At 36.3% G+C, this 16,107-nt stretch overlaps 1 protein-coding gene and 1 pseudogene across 2 annotated transcripts in view; both read right to left on the bottom strand.

Moving 5' to 3' along the window:
* LOC111149268 (RAB28, member RAS oncogene family) overlaps positions 1-16,107 on the bottom strand; it is a 116,963-nt gene that overhangs the window by 24,535 nt on the left and 76,321 nt on the right. The window lies entirely within an intron of this gene.
* LOC111149170 lies at positions 11,046-14,240 on the bottom strand (annotated as a pseudogene).

Below are 16,107 nucleotides of genomic sequence, written 5' to 3'. Positions count from 1 at the left end.
ATAAAAGTAGCTAGATGGACAGAGGTATAATCATTTGGCTCAAATGATTATTCAAATCTAAGGGTTTTTAGGGAAAACAAGGAGAATGGTCTGGAAAGAGAAACATGGAACAAGGTCACCTATCCCACCTTCAGGCCTGACTGATAAGGTAGATACAACAGGGGAAAATTAACATTTGAAAAAGCTTCAGGAGGGGTGCTTGGCTGGCTTAGCTGGTAGACCCTGAGACCATGTGACTCTTGATCGCAGGGCCCTGAGTTCAAGCCCCAAGTTGGGGTAGAGTTTACTCAAAATAAATAAATAATTAAATAAATAATTAAATAAATAAATAAATAAAATAATAATAATATCTAAGAGGAAAAAAAAAAAGAGCTTCAGACAGCATCATCCTCACAGGAGATAGACTATTCCAACAGAAAAGACAAGTACGTACGTACATTATACGGTAGAAGTTTAAAACTTTTGTTCAAGGAAGATATTAAAAATAAAGGAATTTTATTGATGTGGAAGCATCTCAGAAACTAAAAGAGTATCGAAACTAGGGTCTACAAATAGGAGGTCAGAGCTGTATAGGATAAGAATGCAAAAGATAAACCAATGATATCAATGTCCTAGGCTTTTGTGTAGTGAACATAAGCGAGGACAAAAAGCACAAAGATGAAAAAATTCTAAGTCTACATTAGACAGACAAGAAAAATCCAAATTTTTTATTGTCAAAACCAACTATGCAAAAAAAAAAAAAAAGTTACTTGGCTCATTCATCCTGACCTGTATATTAAAATGGAAAAGGGGAAAAAACATTAAGATACTATCTGTCGTGTTCCTAAATTCACATGAAATAGAAGTCGTATGAGAAGCCTAATTTTGGTTAGCAACCTTAATTTTGACAAAACTTAGAAAGCTATTAGAAAGAACAACCTGTACAATTTTTAATGTATTTTTAAAATACAATTTACAATATTTCATATTTTATAATTTAGACTTACAGCAAGAAAGAGACACCAACAAAAGCATATGTCAGGGTTTCATGGAATACTAACAATCCAGTGAGAAGTGGTATTTTCTCAGTAAGGTAACTAATAATAATGTTTGACAGAATGTTAGGCTACCTTAAAGGCCTTTTTAAGAATGTTTCACATAAACCTGTGAAAGCATTGTTCAATCAGTATGCAAAGAAAAGCAAGTGAAAGAAAAAACAGAGAACTGAGGTCTACCTTTCAAATGGCAAAAGTAAAAACAAAACAAAACAAAAAACAAAAACAAAACCCCAAAACAACATGAGAACACCCACAGTTGATGAAGGATGGTACTACTAGTTTTTTGAAAAGCAACTTGGAAATCTGTGCTTTAAAACATTTATACTCCATAACCACATAACACAACTTGGAAGAGTTTATCTTGAAGAAAAAATCAGGGGTGTAGAAAAGTAACAATTATAAATTAAGATCTTCACCACACAGTTATTTGTAGCACAAAAAATATCAGAAGAAAGATTAATGTCCCAAAAGAGACACAGAGTTAAATTATGACACAACCACATAATGCAATATACTCTCTTGGCCATTAAAAATCACAGTCTTTATAAGGACTATTAACTGAAGTTTTGGTAATGATTCTTTGGGTTTGACACAAAAAGTAAAGACAACAAAATAAAACATAAACAAATGGGACAACATCAAATTAAACTTCTCCACAGCAAAGGAAACCATCAAACAAAATGAAAAGGCAACCTACAGAATGGGAGAAAATATTTGCAAGTCATACATCTGGTAAGGAATTAATATCCAAAATATATGAAGAATTCATACAACTCAATAGTGAAAAAACAAACATTCCAATTATAAAACGGGCAGAGAAACTGGATAGATATTTTTCCAAACAAGACACACAAATGGCTAACAGGTACCCAAAAAGATACTCAACATCACTAAACATCCGGGAAATAAAAATTAAAATCACAATGAGATACACCACATCTGCCAGAATAGCTATCATCAAAGAGACAAGAGACAACAAGTGCTGGCGAGAATGTAGAAAAGGGAACCCTTATGCACTGTTGGTAGAAATGTAAAGTAGCAAGGAGTATGGAGGTTCCGCAAAAAAAATCCCACTTCTGGGTATATAACCAAAGGGAATGAAAATAGGATCTTGAAGGATATCTGCATTCCCATGTTCACTCGCCAGGATGGCTGAGTTAGTCAAGCATCCAGCTCTTGATTTCAGCTCAAATCATGATCTCACAGTTGTGATATCAAGTCCCATGTCGGGCTCCAGGCTGGATGTGGAGCCTGCTTAAGATTCTTTCTCTCCTTCAACCTCTGTCCTCCCCCGTCCCGCCAACTAAAAAAAAAAAAGGATGTGGTATAAATATATATATATATATATATATATATATATATATATATACACACACACATACATACACATACACAATGGAATATTATTCAGCCATGAGAAAGAAGAGAATCTTACCATCTGCAAAAGCATGGATGAAACCTATGGGCATTATGCTAAGTGAAATAAGACAGAGAAAGACAAATACTATATGATATAACTTATATGTGGAATCTAAAAAAGCTGACCTCAGAAAAATAGCAAAATGGTGGTTACCAGCAGCTAAGGGCTTGGGGAAATGGGAAGATGTTGGTCAAAGGGTACAAATTTCCAGTTAAAAGATGAGTAAGTTCTGGGATTCTAATATACAGCATTATGCTGTTAAGAAAGCAAATCTCAAATGTTACCACCACTAAAAATAAAATGGTAATTATGTGAGGTGATGGAGGTGTCAGCTAATGCCATGGTGATAATCATTTATGCAGTATGTAAGTGTATCAAATAAACATGTTGTATACCTTAAGTTTATACCATGTTACACATTAATTATATCCTAATAAAGGTGAAGAAAAAAGACTCTTTAAGTGAAATAAACAAGAGTATAGGATGTTAAATTTAAAAGTAGAGTACAAAATTGTGTATTTAATAAAAGTCCTATTTTATAAACATTATAGATATTGGTACATAAATGACAAAAATACACTAAAATTTGGTACATAATTTTTTGAAAGAGTTATATTTATTTATTTCATAAGCAGGTGGACAAGCAAGGGGAGGGGCAGAGGCAGAGGGAGAGAAAGAGAATCTCAAGCAGACTCCGTAGTGCAGCCCAACACCCTCAATCCCACGACCCTGAGATCATAACCTGAGCCAAAATCAAGAGTCAAATGCTCAACCAACTAAGCCACCTGGGTGCCCTTGTTACACCAATTTTTAAAAATTAAAATTGGGAAAAGTAAAAAAAATTTTTTTTTTAGATTTTATTTATTTATTTGACAGACAGAGATCACAAGTAGGCAGAGAGGCAGGCAAAGACAGAGGAGAAAGCAGGCTCCCTACTGAGCAGAGAGCCTGATGTGGGGCTCAATCCCAGGACCCTGGGATCATGACCTGAGCCGAAGGCAGAGGCTTTAACCCACTGAGCCACCCAGGCGCCCCCTGGAAAAGTAAAATTTTTAAATGACAGCTTTTATTTTAGACTATCCTTTCAAAGATGTTTTTACATCAAGCAGCCTAGAGATAGTGCCTTCCTCATGGATAAAGCTTAAGTCTGTCCACTGTCTGGTATAATAAAGATGGTACCCTCCTCCAGAGCAAAGTTCTGAGGTTTACTTGTAACCCATCATAAAAGGATTCAGGTTTCCTAAGTTCAGGGTTCTTTGGCGGTGATAAAAATCACTGCATGCATATCATCTATATAGGCCCTCTCACACTGCCCTAGTGGAACTTAGGAACAAGGAGAACCAGTGCAAACAGGGCTGACCTTGCCTGCTTGCTGTGGTATGAGTAACAAAGTCCTTTATCTCTGACTCAGGATCTCAGGCCTTTTGCCAGTGGCCACAGTGGCAGTAGGATAACTTATTAGCTTGCAAGTAAGGTAAAATCTAAGATTCTTCCCTGTTCTTAACATAAAGAAGAGTAAAACAGATAAACAATTGATAAGACCGTGAGAGCTGATAGCTGTTCATCAACCTGCAGTGCATTTCTCAGCTTGGCTTGCGGTTTGGTATGGCCATAACACTAACTTCTGATCAATGTAATGAAGAAGTGACACGCATCACTACTAGGCCTGACCCATATAGACCTTCCAGGTGTGGGTGCCTGGGTAGCTTCGTCGATTAAGCATCTGCCTTTGGCTCAGGTCATGATCTCAGGGTCCTCCGATAAAGGATCAATCCTCGGATTGAGCCCCGCATGAACTCCCTGCTCAACAGGGAGTCTACTTCTCCCTCACTCTCCCTCTGTGCTTTCAAACAAACAAACAAACAAATAAAATTTATTCAAGTAAATAAAATAAAATAAATAAAATTTAAATTAATTAAAGTTCATTTTAAAAATGAATAAATAGGGGCACCCAGGTGGTTCAGTGGGTTAAGCCTCTGCCTTCGGCTCAGGTCATGATCTCAGGGTCCTGGGATCGAGCCCCACATCGGGCTCTCTGCTCAGCAGGGAGCCTGCTTCCCCCTCTCTCTCTCTGCCTGCCTCTCTGCCTAGTTGTGATCTCTGTCTGTCAAATAAATAAATAAAATCTTTAAAAAAATAAGAAATAAAAATTTTGAAAATTAAAAATGAATAAATAAACCTTCTAGGTGTGGTAGTCCTTATTCTCCTGCTTCATGGTAACCCATGAAGCCATCTGTTGAAAATGGCAGTTCCATAAAGATCTAAGGAGTTTGTATCTGAAAGGGGGATAAGCCACTAGTGATAAGCATTACCTGGTTTTGGTCTTTACATAAACAAGAAATAAATTTCTATTGTACTAAGATGGTGAAACTTTAGGAATTGTCTCTTTATAGCATCTAGCATTACTTTAACTAATACAGATTACCTAACTAACATAAAATATAGGTCTACATCATTCTTTTTTTTTAATCTTTTTTTTTTTAGATTTTTTTATTTATTTAGATTATTTATTTATTTGACATAGAGAGATCACAAGTAGGCAGAGAGAGATGGGGGAGAAGCAGGCTCCCTGATGAGCAGAGAGTGTGATGCGGGACTTGATCCCAGGACCCTGAGATCACAACCTGGGCTAAAGGCAAAGGCCTAACCCACTGAGCCACCCAGGCACCCAAAGATTTTCTTTTACTTCTTTTTTTTTGAGGATTTTATCTTTTTTAATGCAACCTCTACCCCCAGCGTGGGGACTGAACCCACGACCCTGAGATCAAGAGTCAGAGGTTCTACTGACTGAGCCAGCCAAGGACCCCTGGTCTACAACATTCTTGTTAATAATGAACCTCTTCCTGAGTATACACTGAGTCTTGAGTTATTAACTAATGATAACTGAAAGTTACAATCAGCCAGACAACAAAAATCTAAGCATTATAATTTTCTCTTTGATTGTGGTTATGTCAATATTCAAATAGTCACAAATTTACATTGAATAATCACAGATTGAGAAGACTCTTTTGTATTTTTTACTTACTAGGGAAAAAAATAAAACATGAAATATTGGAGAAATGTCCTTTCTTCTGCCATTCAATGGCTCAAGTAATACATGGAAAATTGTATGAAAACAAAAATGCATTCTTTGTCACTACATTTTGTTGGAAGATACAAGGAAAGATTCTTCAACAATTATCAAGTCATGACCAATCTTGTTTTATTCATATCCCCACTCTCAGATTATTTTAAGAAACTCAAACATATTATACATAACTTCATCCATAAATATTTTAGTATCATGTATCTTATTTTGTTTTGATTTTATTGAGGTTCATAGCTTTGATTTAGAAGCAACAAATCAGAATTTTGAATCTAAAGTTGTCACTTTCATCCTTCATTTGGCCGTGCTAATTCTAATGGAACACTAACTCTATAAATTGATGTGATGGTTCAAAATTTATTCACTGGATAACTTCCAGGATAAAGTGGCCTATATAAAGGCCCAGAGACAGATTTTATGAGTAACAATAAATGATGTTTAATAAGAAGGATTCTAATAAAATTCACATCATATCAAATATCATCATAGTTATTACAAAAAATTTATTCATAGCCCAATAGATTAACATTGTTACTATTTTATTGATATAAAGTGATGACAGATTACATATGAGAATTAATCTCATATAAGAAATAACTTTTCTGTACTTCTCAATCATTTATAATAAGGCAAATAAAGAAAAAAAAAACTATGGCTCTTCAATAATTCACCAATTTATGTGAATACCTATTTATGTGAAGAGGAAGGAAGACATGGTAAGTAAAAATGCAATCTTCAGAGCCAGACTGCCTGGGTTTGGTTTCCTGTTTTATTACCACTTGTGAAATTTTGAACAAATCATTCTCACTTTATCTTAGTTTTCTCATTTATAAAAGGGGGGGCAACAACAGTTCCTACCTCATGATGTTACTATGATAGATAAAATAAATATGTAAAAACCACATACTCAGTAAGTATTAGCTAGTGTTAGTGAGGTTTGTCTATCCATTCGTTTATTCATGAGTTATTTACCAGCACCACCTAAGTGCTAAGTGCTAGGAAGGCTAAGAGAAACACATGTAGAAAGGTATACAGTGGAATTCTAAGACCAAGAGAGCAACAGTGTTCTATATAAGATAAGGTACAACAGGAGAACAGAGAAAGGAAATTTCTAGAACTGCTTAAAGGGACAGGAAAGATCTCACAGAGATGATGCTTCAGCTAACTACTGAAAGATGAGGAAAAAACCAGTCAGACAACCTTGGGGTAGAGAGGATGTATACTCTTTAACAAAGGAAAATGTGCAAAAGCATCTGGAAGAACCTGGCTTCTAAGAGCTGGTGAAATCAGCAGGACTGAGGCATCAGGGTCTTATATCGGGTGCTAAGGAATTCATATGCATACAGGTAACATCTGCACAGCTCCACTTTTTTTTTTTTTTAAACATTTTATTTATTTGAGAGAGAGAGAGGTATAGGAGGGAAAGGAGAATATGAAGCCAACTCCATGCCGAGCACAAAGCAGTATAGACCCCAAACTCACAGCTGTAAGATCATGACCTGAGCCAAAACCAAGAGTTGGACACTCAACCAACTGCACCACAGCTGCACTTTTCACCCATCTTACCTTAGCTATTCCAGCTCACCTGAGCAAAAACATCGGCATGAAAAAGAAATCCTTGTGAGTAACATATATTAAAAATCCTTCAACCTTCCCTTTTTGAATTCAAAGCCCTTCCATTCACTATACAATAACAACTCGTTTCTAAACTCAGACCATTCAAAAGAATATTACAAATGATAAAAAAAAAAAAGGGGGGGTATACTCCTACAGATTTCATGGATATGGCATTTTTTCTGTTCAGCCATCTTGTATAACTAGTTTTATTCATATCCCCATTATCTACATAATTTTAAAAATAAAAGACAGCAAGTTTTACACACATGCAGCTCATTCTTTTTCCTCCCAAAAGTTGTTACAGTCCTACACATTAATCAACCTAAAGATGACTCAGATTAACTGTGTAGACACAAAAATCACAGGTTACAAAAAAAAAAAAAATCATGTACTTCCTTGAAAGAGGTAAAACAATACCTTAAGATTCATTTATTTAATAAATATAAACACCTATTATGTGTCAAGTACTGTGCTAAGTAAAAGCAATAAAGAACAAAATACACCAGCCTTAATCTCACAGTAATAAGGGAGAAAGACTGATAAACAAGTAAACACATAAATATACAAGGCAATGAAACAATTTTCATAATCTGAATTTGGGGGGGAGGGCAGATGGGGAGTGATAGGAACCAAGATAGTAATTATGCCAATTTTATACGGTAGCTATGGAAGACCTCTTTGATCTGAGATCTAAAAGATAAGGACAAGCCAACCAGGCTAAGAGGAGACTGAAGGAGAAAAATGTTTCAGTTGCTGCAACAGCTGGGGACAAACCTAACAGAGGAAAATGACCGAGTACAACTGAGAAAAACCAAGAAGCATAATGAGTAAGAGTAGTGGCATGCAGCAGGTATAACATGAGGATATAACCCAAATTCACCAATGCGAAGCCCTTACAGAGTTGTAACCAATGGCACAATGTGATCTTGCATTTCAATAAAACTACTTTGACTACTATGAAGAAGAAAGATGGGAAAGGGCAAAAACAGAAACCATTCCAGGACACTTGGGAAGCAATCTAAACTCTTTCAAAATGTGCAAATACTTTGGGACCTTGTAACACTCCTGGAAAATAGGTAAAGCATTCATCTAATTCGCCTCTGAAAAAAACAAGGCTCGGAGTGAATTACCTGAAGTCCCAATGTTAGTCATCAATAGCATCAGAATTAGAACAGAGCCACCTAAAAAAAAAAAAAAAAAGAAACAAACAAAAAAAAGAACAGAGCCACCTAATTCCAAATCCACCTAGTGTCTTACCAAGAAGAATGAACACCCTCTTTGGGGATGATCACTTAACACTCTAACTTTTACTGAGAGTCTTAGCTAAAAGAATAAAGACATAAAAACTTTAAATGCTCATCGTTATAAAAAAGTGAACTATTTATACCTGGTTATAACTTATTAGTACCTTAAAAGTATTCATTAATAATAATAAATCGTAAAACTGAGCCCATCAGCATTACTAAGATACTCTTTGCCTTAACACTTCAAGTTCTTTACAAAGTACTTGCAGCTGTACAATTGTGAAATTACATAATGTTTAAAAATGATCCATCAGGATTAGCCCAAATATGACAAGTAAAATACCCTTAATAATGCACTAAATTTGATCTACGTGTGCTTAAAATATGTATATATTTTGACATCTAAAACATACACTAATACTAATTAGCCAAGTATATGACAACTTCCTTAAGTCTTATTTGTTTACTGGCATTCAGGTATCCTTATTCAGGAGCCCCACTGCATCTACCTATAGGATTACTGATATAATCAACAAAACAGTCTTCAAAGTTATAGTACAAATGTAATAAATAGTTTAAAAACTAGGTATGTCAAATGTGTAATAATCTGACCTACTGATCAGACTAAGTGATGAAAAATCTTAAGATTTTTAAAATCTGAAAAACATTGCAATAGTATCATTTCTTTTTTGCCTGAGACTTTACGATATTTCTACTTTCCGAAATATTCATTTTTTACATGCTATAAAAACACGGTCTGTAATTAATATGACTTTTTCATCAAAATCAGAATGTATTATTGTACATTTTTACAAAAAGGGAAAGTGCTGGGGCACCTGGGTGGCTCAGTGGGTTAAAGCCTCTGCCTTTGGCTCAGGTCATGATCTCAGAGTCCTGGGATCGAGCCCCACATCCGGCTCTCTGCTCGGCGGGGAGCTTGCTTCCTCCTCTCTCTCTCTGCTTGCCTCTCTGCCTACTTGTGATCTTTGTCTGTCAAATAAATGAATAAAATCTTTAAAAAAAAAAAAAGGGAAAGTGCTGTATGATGCTAATCATTATAAATGTTTATTCCCTATCAACGGAAAGAAAGCATTAAAAGGATATTTTGCTCCTCAGTTCATGGCAGAAACAAAATATTCTCTGTGAAATGACTAAAATATGTCGCTAACTTGAAGAAGTAAAAGCAAAATACAAATACAGCGCTTGTACAGATTTTCGCAGTACTTTTTAGGGTTTCAAGGAAACATCTAGAGTGTTGATCTGGTTATACTCAATTCAAACAAACTACTTGTCACATTAACTACCTCCAGGAAGTTACTCCAAACACAAAATAAACTGTTTATGCCCCTACTCAGATAGATAACATGACAGATTGTTATTAGTTGAAGACAGATGAAATACATTAATTTGATTGTGAGCATGTGTTTAATTTTACCTTGCCATGCACACTCTCTAATGCTGTCTTTCTCTGATGACATAGTAAATCATACTGTATTAGAAGAATTGCTAATGCCACAAAATAAAAAACGACCAGAACTTGACTTTGACTCTGTAGATTCTTAAATGAACCTTCTTAAAAAAGAGAACTGCCTGAAAATCAGTGTCCCACAGATAAAGAAAAAGGTATCATCAAAGAAACTACTTTCTAGTTTAAATTTTAAAACCTCAGTGAAGTTTAACATTTTTCCTGTATATTAGTTTTTATATTTATCAAATGTCCCTTCCTTCCTTTCCTATTTTCTACTGTGTTTTATGTATTTCACCTTATCAATAAGCACTTTCTCTAATAAGGACATTTGCCAAATTTGTTCTAAATATTCCCCTCAGGTTAGGATTTTCTTTTTAAATGTTTCATGATGCTTTAGAGACACAGAAATTGGGATTTTATGAAATCAAGTACACTGATGTAATAAGCTCAATATTTAAGCCACGCTTATTTGGTTGTTACATGCAGCTAAAAACAAAAGCAGGTAAGCACAAAAAAGCACATAACAGCCACTCACAAAGTGTGTTGAATAAAAACAAAATTTTTTTTAAGCTCTTGAAAGAAATACAAAGCATAGGGGCACCTGTGTGGGTCAGTCGTTAAGTGTCTCCCTTCAGCTCAGGTCAATGTTCCAGGGTCCTGGGATCAAGCGTTGCATCGGGCTCCCTGCTTGGCAAGAAGCCTCCTTCTCCCTCTCCCATTCCCCCTGCTAGTGTTCCCTTTCTCGCTCTCTGTCAAATAATTAAATAAAAATCTGAAAGAAAGAGAAGAAAGAAAAGGAAGGAAGGAAGAAGGAAGAAGAGAAAAGAAAATAAAAAAGAAATACAAAGCATCAATGGTGTCTAAAATAATATACAGTTGATCCTTAAACAACACTGGGTTTGAAACTACAGGTCCACCTACATGTTGGCCTTTATTTATTTATTTGAGTTCCAGTTCTACTTCCTTTTTATTTAAATAACCAAAGCAGTTGATGTGGCACAGCTGAGGGAAGCTGAACTGGAGTGCATAAGAGGTGGCAGTAGTGTGGCCTAACTGGGGAGCTAGTGGGGAAGTAGTGACTGGTCACAGTGGGCTCTCCAGACCCTAAGTCAGGTTCAGCAGTCATGGCTGCGGGACTGGGGGCACTAGAGAGGAGACATCAAGTGGTGATGTCTCACCAAGTCCCAGAGACCTCAGGGATGGGGGCTAAGTCAGCTCCCTCCAATAACAGAGCCAGGGCATCCCAGTCAGGGGTCACGAGACCTGGAAGGCATTTTTGAGCCCCCGGAGCTGCACTGGCAGCTACAGTTTGCACCACCAAATTGAAGACACAGGAAGCAAATTCTTGCCGGGCCTTCTGAAAGCTGGCATCTATGTGGCAGTGCAAAGAGTGGCTCTGCCTGAGTAACCCAATTCCCAGAAGAGTGATGCTAGTGAAGAACAGGGTAAGCAGCAGAATGAACACAGCTACAACCGTTTTGGCCTTCAGCACCATTAGAACGGAGATCCAGCCACTGAACCCTGAACCTGGAATGCCTATCGCCCGGAGGACAAAAAGCATCCTGAATGAAGAAAATGAAGAAAACAAAGAAACTGAATGAACTGTTGCTCCAGGAAGCCTTACACATATGGCAATACCAGCACACAAAGGAGCAGGGAGTGAAAAGCAGGACCCAGAGGAGGACAGATAGCCCAAGCCTGAGCCACTGCTGGTCTTTATGCAAAGCTGGGCAGGTAAGGACATTCAGGAGAAGAGCCAGAGTGCTGCACATGCAGAGGCAGTACACGGTGGATACAGTCTTCAGAAATTCCTGGAGGATGTCCATGGAGATGTCCTGGACAAATTAAGGCTGAGCTGGGCAAAAAAAGGGCCCAACTGTTCTGTTGAGTAGCTGTGTTCCCTAAAGTAGCATGCTGCAGCCCTCACTTTCTCTGGTCCAACTCCTCTGTCTTCCAGCTAACCTGCTTCTGCCTGTTTAGCAGTGAGGCCATGACTGCTGCAGGGGAAGCCTGGGTGCTACAGGAGTCATAGATCTGACCATGTGAGCTTTCTGGAGGACCGCAAGGAGGAAGCCAAGGGTGGAGGCAACAAGGAAGGAGCAGAAGGCTCTTAGGCTAGTATCGGCTCCCAGGGCTCAGAGTTGTAGACGACAAGCGTGGCACACTGCAGGCTGGGTTGGTGCTGGGACACAGAGCTGGAACATGAAGCTCGCTTTAAACCCTGTTTGCTACTGCAGCCCGGGCTGCCCCCTACTGTTCACACCCTTGCCAGAGCAGTGGCAGCCACAGTAGCTCTTGGAGCTCCCTCCTGTGTGCCAAATAAATACAGTACAGTACTGTAAATGTATTTTATTTTCCTTATGATTTTCTTAACATTGTCTTTTCTCTAGCTTACTTTATTGTAAGAATACAGCATATAATACATATAACCTATAGAATATGTGTTAACCAACAGCTTATGTTATCTGTAAGTCTTCCAGTCAACAGTAGGCTACTAGTAGCTAAGTTTTTGGTCAAAAGTTTTATGTACATTTTCAACTGCATGGGAGTCATACCCCTAGCCACACGTTGTTCAAGAATCAACTGTATACACTTCCTTATTTTTTGCAGGAATACTATACAGGACTGAAAAATTAAGAGTCTCCCTTCACAGTAAAGAATGAATATCACAAACATGTGTGAGCAAGAGAAACAAGACACAAAGGAATACACATAAATGACAGCATTCATATGAAATTTTTAAAATGACCAAAATAAATATTATTTAGTGAGGTATATACAGATGATAAAACTAAAAACAAACAAACAAAAAACAACAACAACAACAAAAAAAAAAAAAACCCAAAACATAGCAAGAAAAAGATCAGGACAAAGGGTAGTAGTTAACCCTAAGAAGTTAGCAAGAGGATTAAGAAAGGCACTTCATAGGCCTCTGGGGTGCCTGGCAATGCTCTATGTCCTAACCCAGGGAAGAGCTATTCTATATCTTACATATCTTGTATGTATGTCTCACTATATTAAAACTTCCTACTAAAATTGTAATGATGACAATCTTCATTTCAAACCTAATTTTTCATATGATCATAAAGAAGGGTCACTGTTGCAAAAATATTCATAGTGTTTACAGATCTTCCCAAGGACTTCTATTAATCCTTTATCAGATCATATTCTTTTGACCTCATGCCGTGCCATGAGCCTTGGGGATCTATTTATCACCTGACTCTGCCAGATCCTCATTTGTTAATTACTTTTCTTCTAATAATTCTCCAACACTTTTATAGATTCTCCATATTATTATAAAATTTGCCTAATCACTTCACATTGCATTTCTATTGTAGTCACATATATTATCACAAACCAATGTATAAGAACTCTGAAGTGATAATGAATATGAACTCTGTAGAATAACCAGAGCAACACCAACAGCAGCCAGAATCAAGAGGAAAGGAGGGAGTATGTAAGAATCCATATTATTTCCTCAACTTATTTAGTATCATTAATTAGATTACCCAACTTCTTTCTGGGAACAGATAATGGATAACTACTTCTCCTCTCACTTCACACTAAAATGAAATAATAGGTCTAACTGAGAACAGAGAATAAGTAAATCTTTCTGCATTTGTGGCTATCTACAACTTTCTATTGCTTTCTGTAACACGTGTGCATAAATCATCAAGATTAACATTTGCCCACATGCCAAAAGCCTAAAGGAACTGAAAAATTAATTCAAGTTTTGAACATTTTTCCATATGAATTCTTACTAGAGGATTTCATACCTGAACAGAACTGTACAAGCTTGCAAAATTCTGTGTGATTTATAGATATAATAGGGTCTAAATTCACTTATGCCTTTCATACATAGACTTGCATGGGGTTGTCCTGCCTAGATACCAGCATACCCTGGGATCTTAGAAGGACAGAATCAACAGTAAGAATTGCCTTTATTGGCAATTATATTACAGTTATTTAATTCTTCTTTATATTTTCCAATTCCCCACCATATATTAGATCTACTGGGAGAGAGAGAATGAAAAAAAGATCATTTAAAAATACCAATAAAAAGAAAATAGTAGAAAAAAGTGCCTGATACCAAAAGATCTCAGAGTAATAAGAAGAGCTAACATTTTTAGAGTGCCGTTTTTACAGGTACTTTACACTATCAAATCATTTCATCCTCAAAACAGCCATCATTTGACAGATGAAAAACCTGAGGCACAGAGAGGGTAAATGACTTAAGTACAGACACACATCTAGTAAGCAGGGGAGCCAGAACTCAACCTCACATCAATCCAGTTCCAGAGTCTCACATAACTTTCTCTTCATACATGTAGTCTTCTGAACTATTTTTATACCATGTTGTTTCATGCATGTTATCCCAAGTAGAATAGTTCACTCACTTTCACTGCCATAGAGGGTATCTCTGATGAACATATCACAATTTATATTTCTTTTCTCCAACGGTGGACACTCAAGTTTTTTTTCCCAAGTATGAGCTATTACCAAAAATGATGCACTGTGACTATTTACAGTACATGTCACCTAATATGTATGAGAAGCTGTCTGAGCTATACAGCAGAGTTAAAAAAAAAAATGCTGAATCATAGTCTATGAATGTTCATCGCTTCTCGGCCTATTGGCTGAGAGCAAGCATAGTCTATGAATGTTCTTTATAGAATAATGCCAAATTATTCTCAAAGTGGTTATACCTACCAGTGAATATGAACTCCTGTAGATTCATATTATGTCTCCATCACTGTTATTCTTGGGCCTCTTGATTTGTACCTTACTACTGAACTGGTGGTCATATCTTGCATTTCCTTCTCAGAGATGAGACTGCACTTCCTTTCATGTCTTTGGGCCATTTGTCTTTCTTATTCTATGAAATTCCTATTTCTGCTTTATGCCCATTTTTCTAATGAGTTGCCTTTTCCTTGTATATTTGTAAAAGTATAGTAATCTTCTGTCATTTACTTTTATTATAAATACCTTCTCCCAATTTGTGGCTTATCTTTTTTAATTCTTTAACGTGTCACTTGATAAAAACAAACATGTTTATCTTCTGTAGTGTTTACCTTATGTGGTTGATATATCCATTATTTAAATTTAGCATTTAGATCTTGTTTAAGAACTCCTTCCACATACCAAGATAGGAAACAAATTCCTTTATGTTTCTTCTAAAAAGATGTGCCATTAACATTTCATTCCAGGTGAACTGATTTTTTGTGTATGGGAATAATATAGGGACCCACTTTCTTTTTCAAATAAACAACTGTCTAAGGACTACTCATTAAATATTCTCTTTCTCAAAGATTTTCAATAACACTTTCAAAATAACATCCCAATGCCATTTACATGAGCTTTGTTTCCAGCATCTCTCTTCTGTTTCCTTGAGCGCATTCCACACTGTCTTTATTATAAGCTACTTATAAAAAGTCTTGATCACTGGCAAGGTATATGCTCCTCACCTTGTAATTCAGGAGCATAGTGACTATTCTTGGACCTTTACCCTTCCATATACATTTTAGATACAGTCTGTTTAAACACTATACACAAAAATACCATCAGGCTTTAACTGAAATTATGCTGAATCCATAAATCAATCGAGAAGAACTTACATTTTTACAGTATTCAGTCTTTGTATCCTTTAATATGGTATTTGTCTTATTTTATTTGGATCTTATGCTTGTATAATTTTCTCAAGAGGGATTTTCAACATAATTAATCATATCTAAGAATTTGGTAATTTTGTTTCTTCATTTTTAATCTATGTATCTTATCATCTTTTTCTTACTGTCTTACAATAGCTGGGATCTCAAGAATGATGTGTTGAATATAAGAATCGTGAAAGTAGACATGCTTGTATGTACCTGATCTTAGGAGGAAAACATTCGCTCTGTGACTACTCAGTATGATATTAACTATGGGTTTTTCATAGATGTCATTTATCAGGTTGAAGAAGTCCCCTTTTGTTCCTAGTTTGCTGAGAGTTTTTTTTTAAATCATGAATTGATGTTGAATTTAGTCAAATGCTTTTTATACATCTATTGAGATCATCAAATGGGTTTTGTTCTTTAGTTATTGATATAGTAAATTATATTAATTGATTTTGAATACTGAATTAGCCTACATTTCCAGGACAAACTCCCTGATGTAGTATCTTTTTTATACTGTATTTTGTTGAGCATATTGTATATGCTCTCCCTCTGTCCCTACCCCCTTCTTCCCCAAAAAGAGAG

This window comes from Enhydra lutris, unplaced genomic scaffold (assembly GCF_002288905.1).
Source record: "Enhydra lutris kenyoni isolate GAN:26980312 unplaced genomic scaffold, ASM228890v2 scaffoldscaffold21, whole genome shotgun sequence".
NCBI lineage: Eukaryota > Metazoa > Chordata > Mammalia > Carnivora > Mustelidae > Enhydra > Enhydra lutris.
This window is presented reverse-complemented; position numbering and strand designations above follow the sequence as displayed.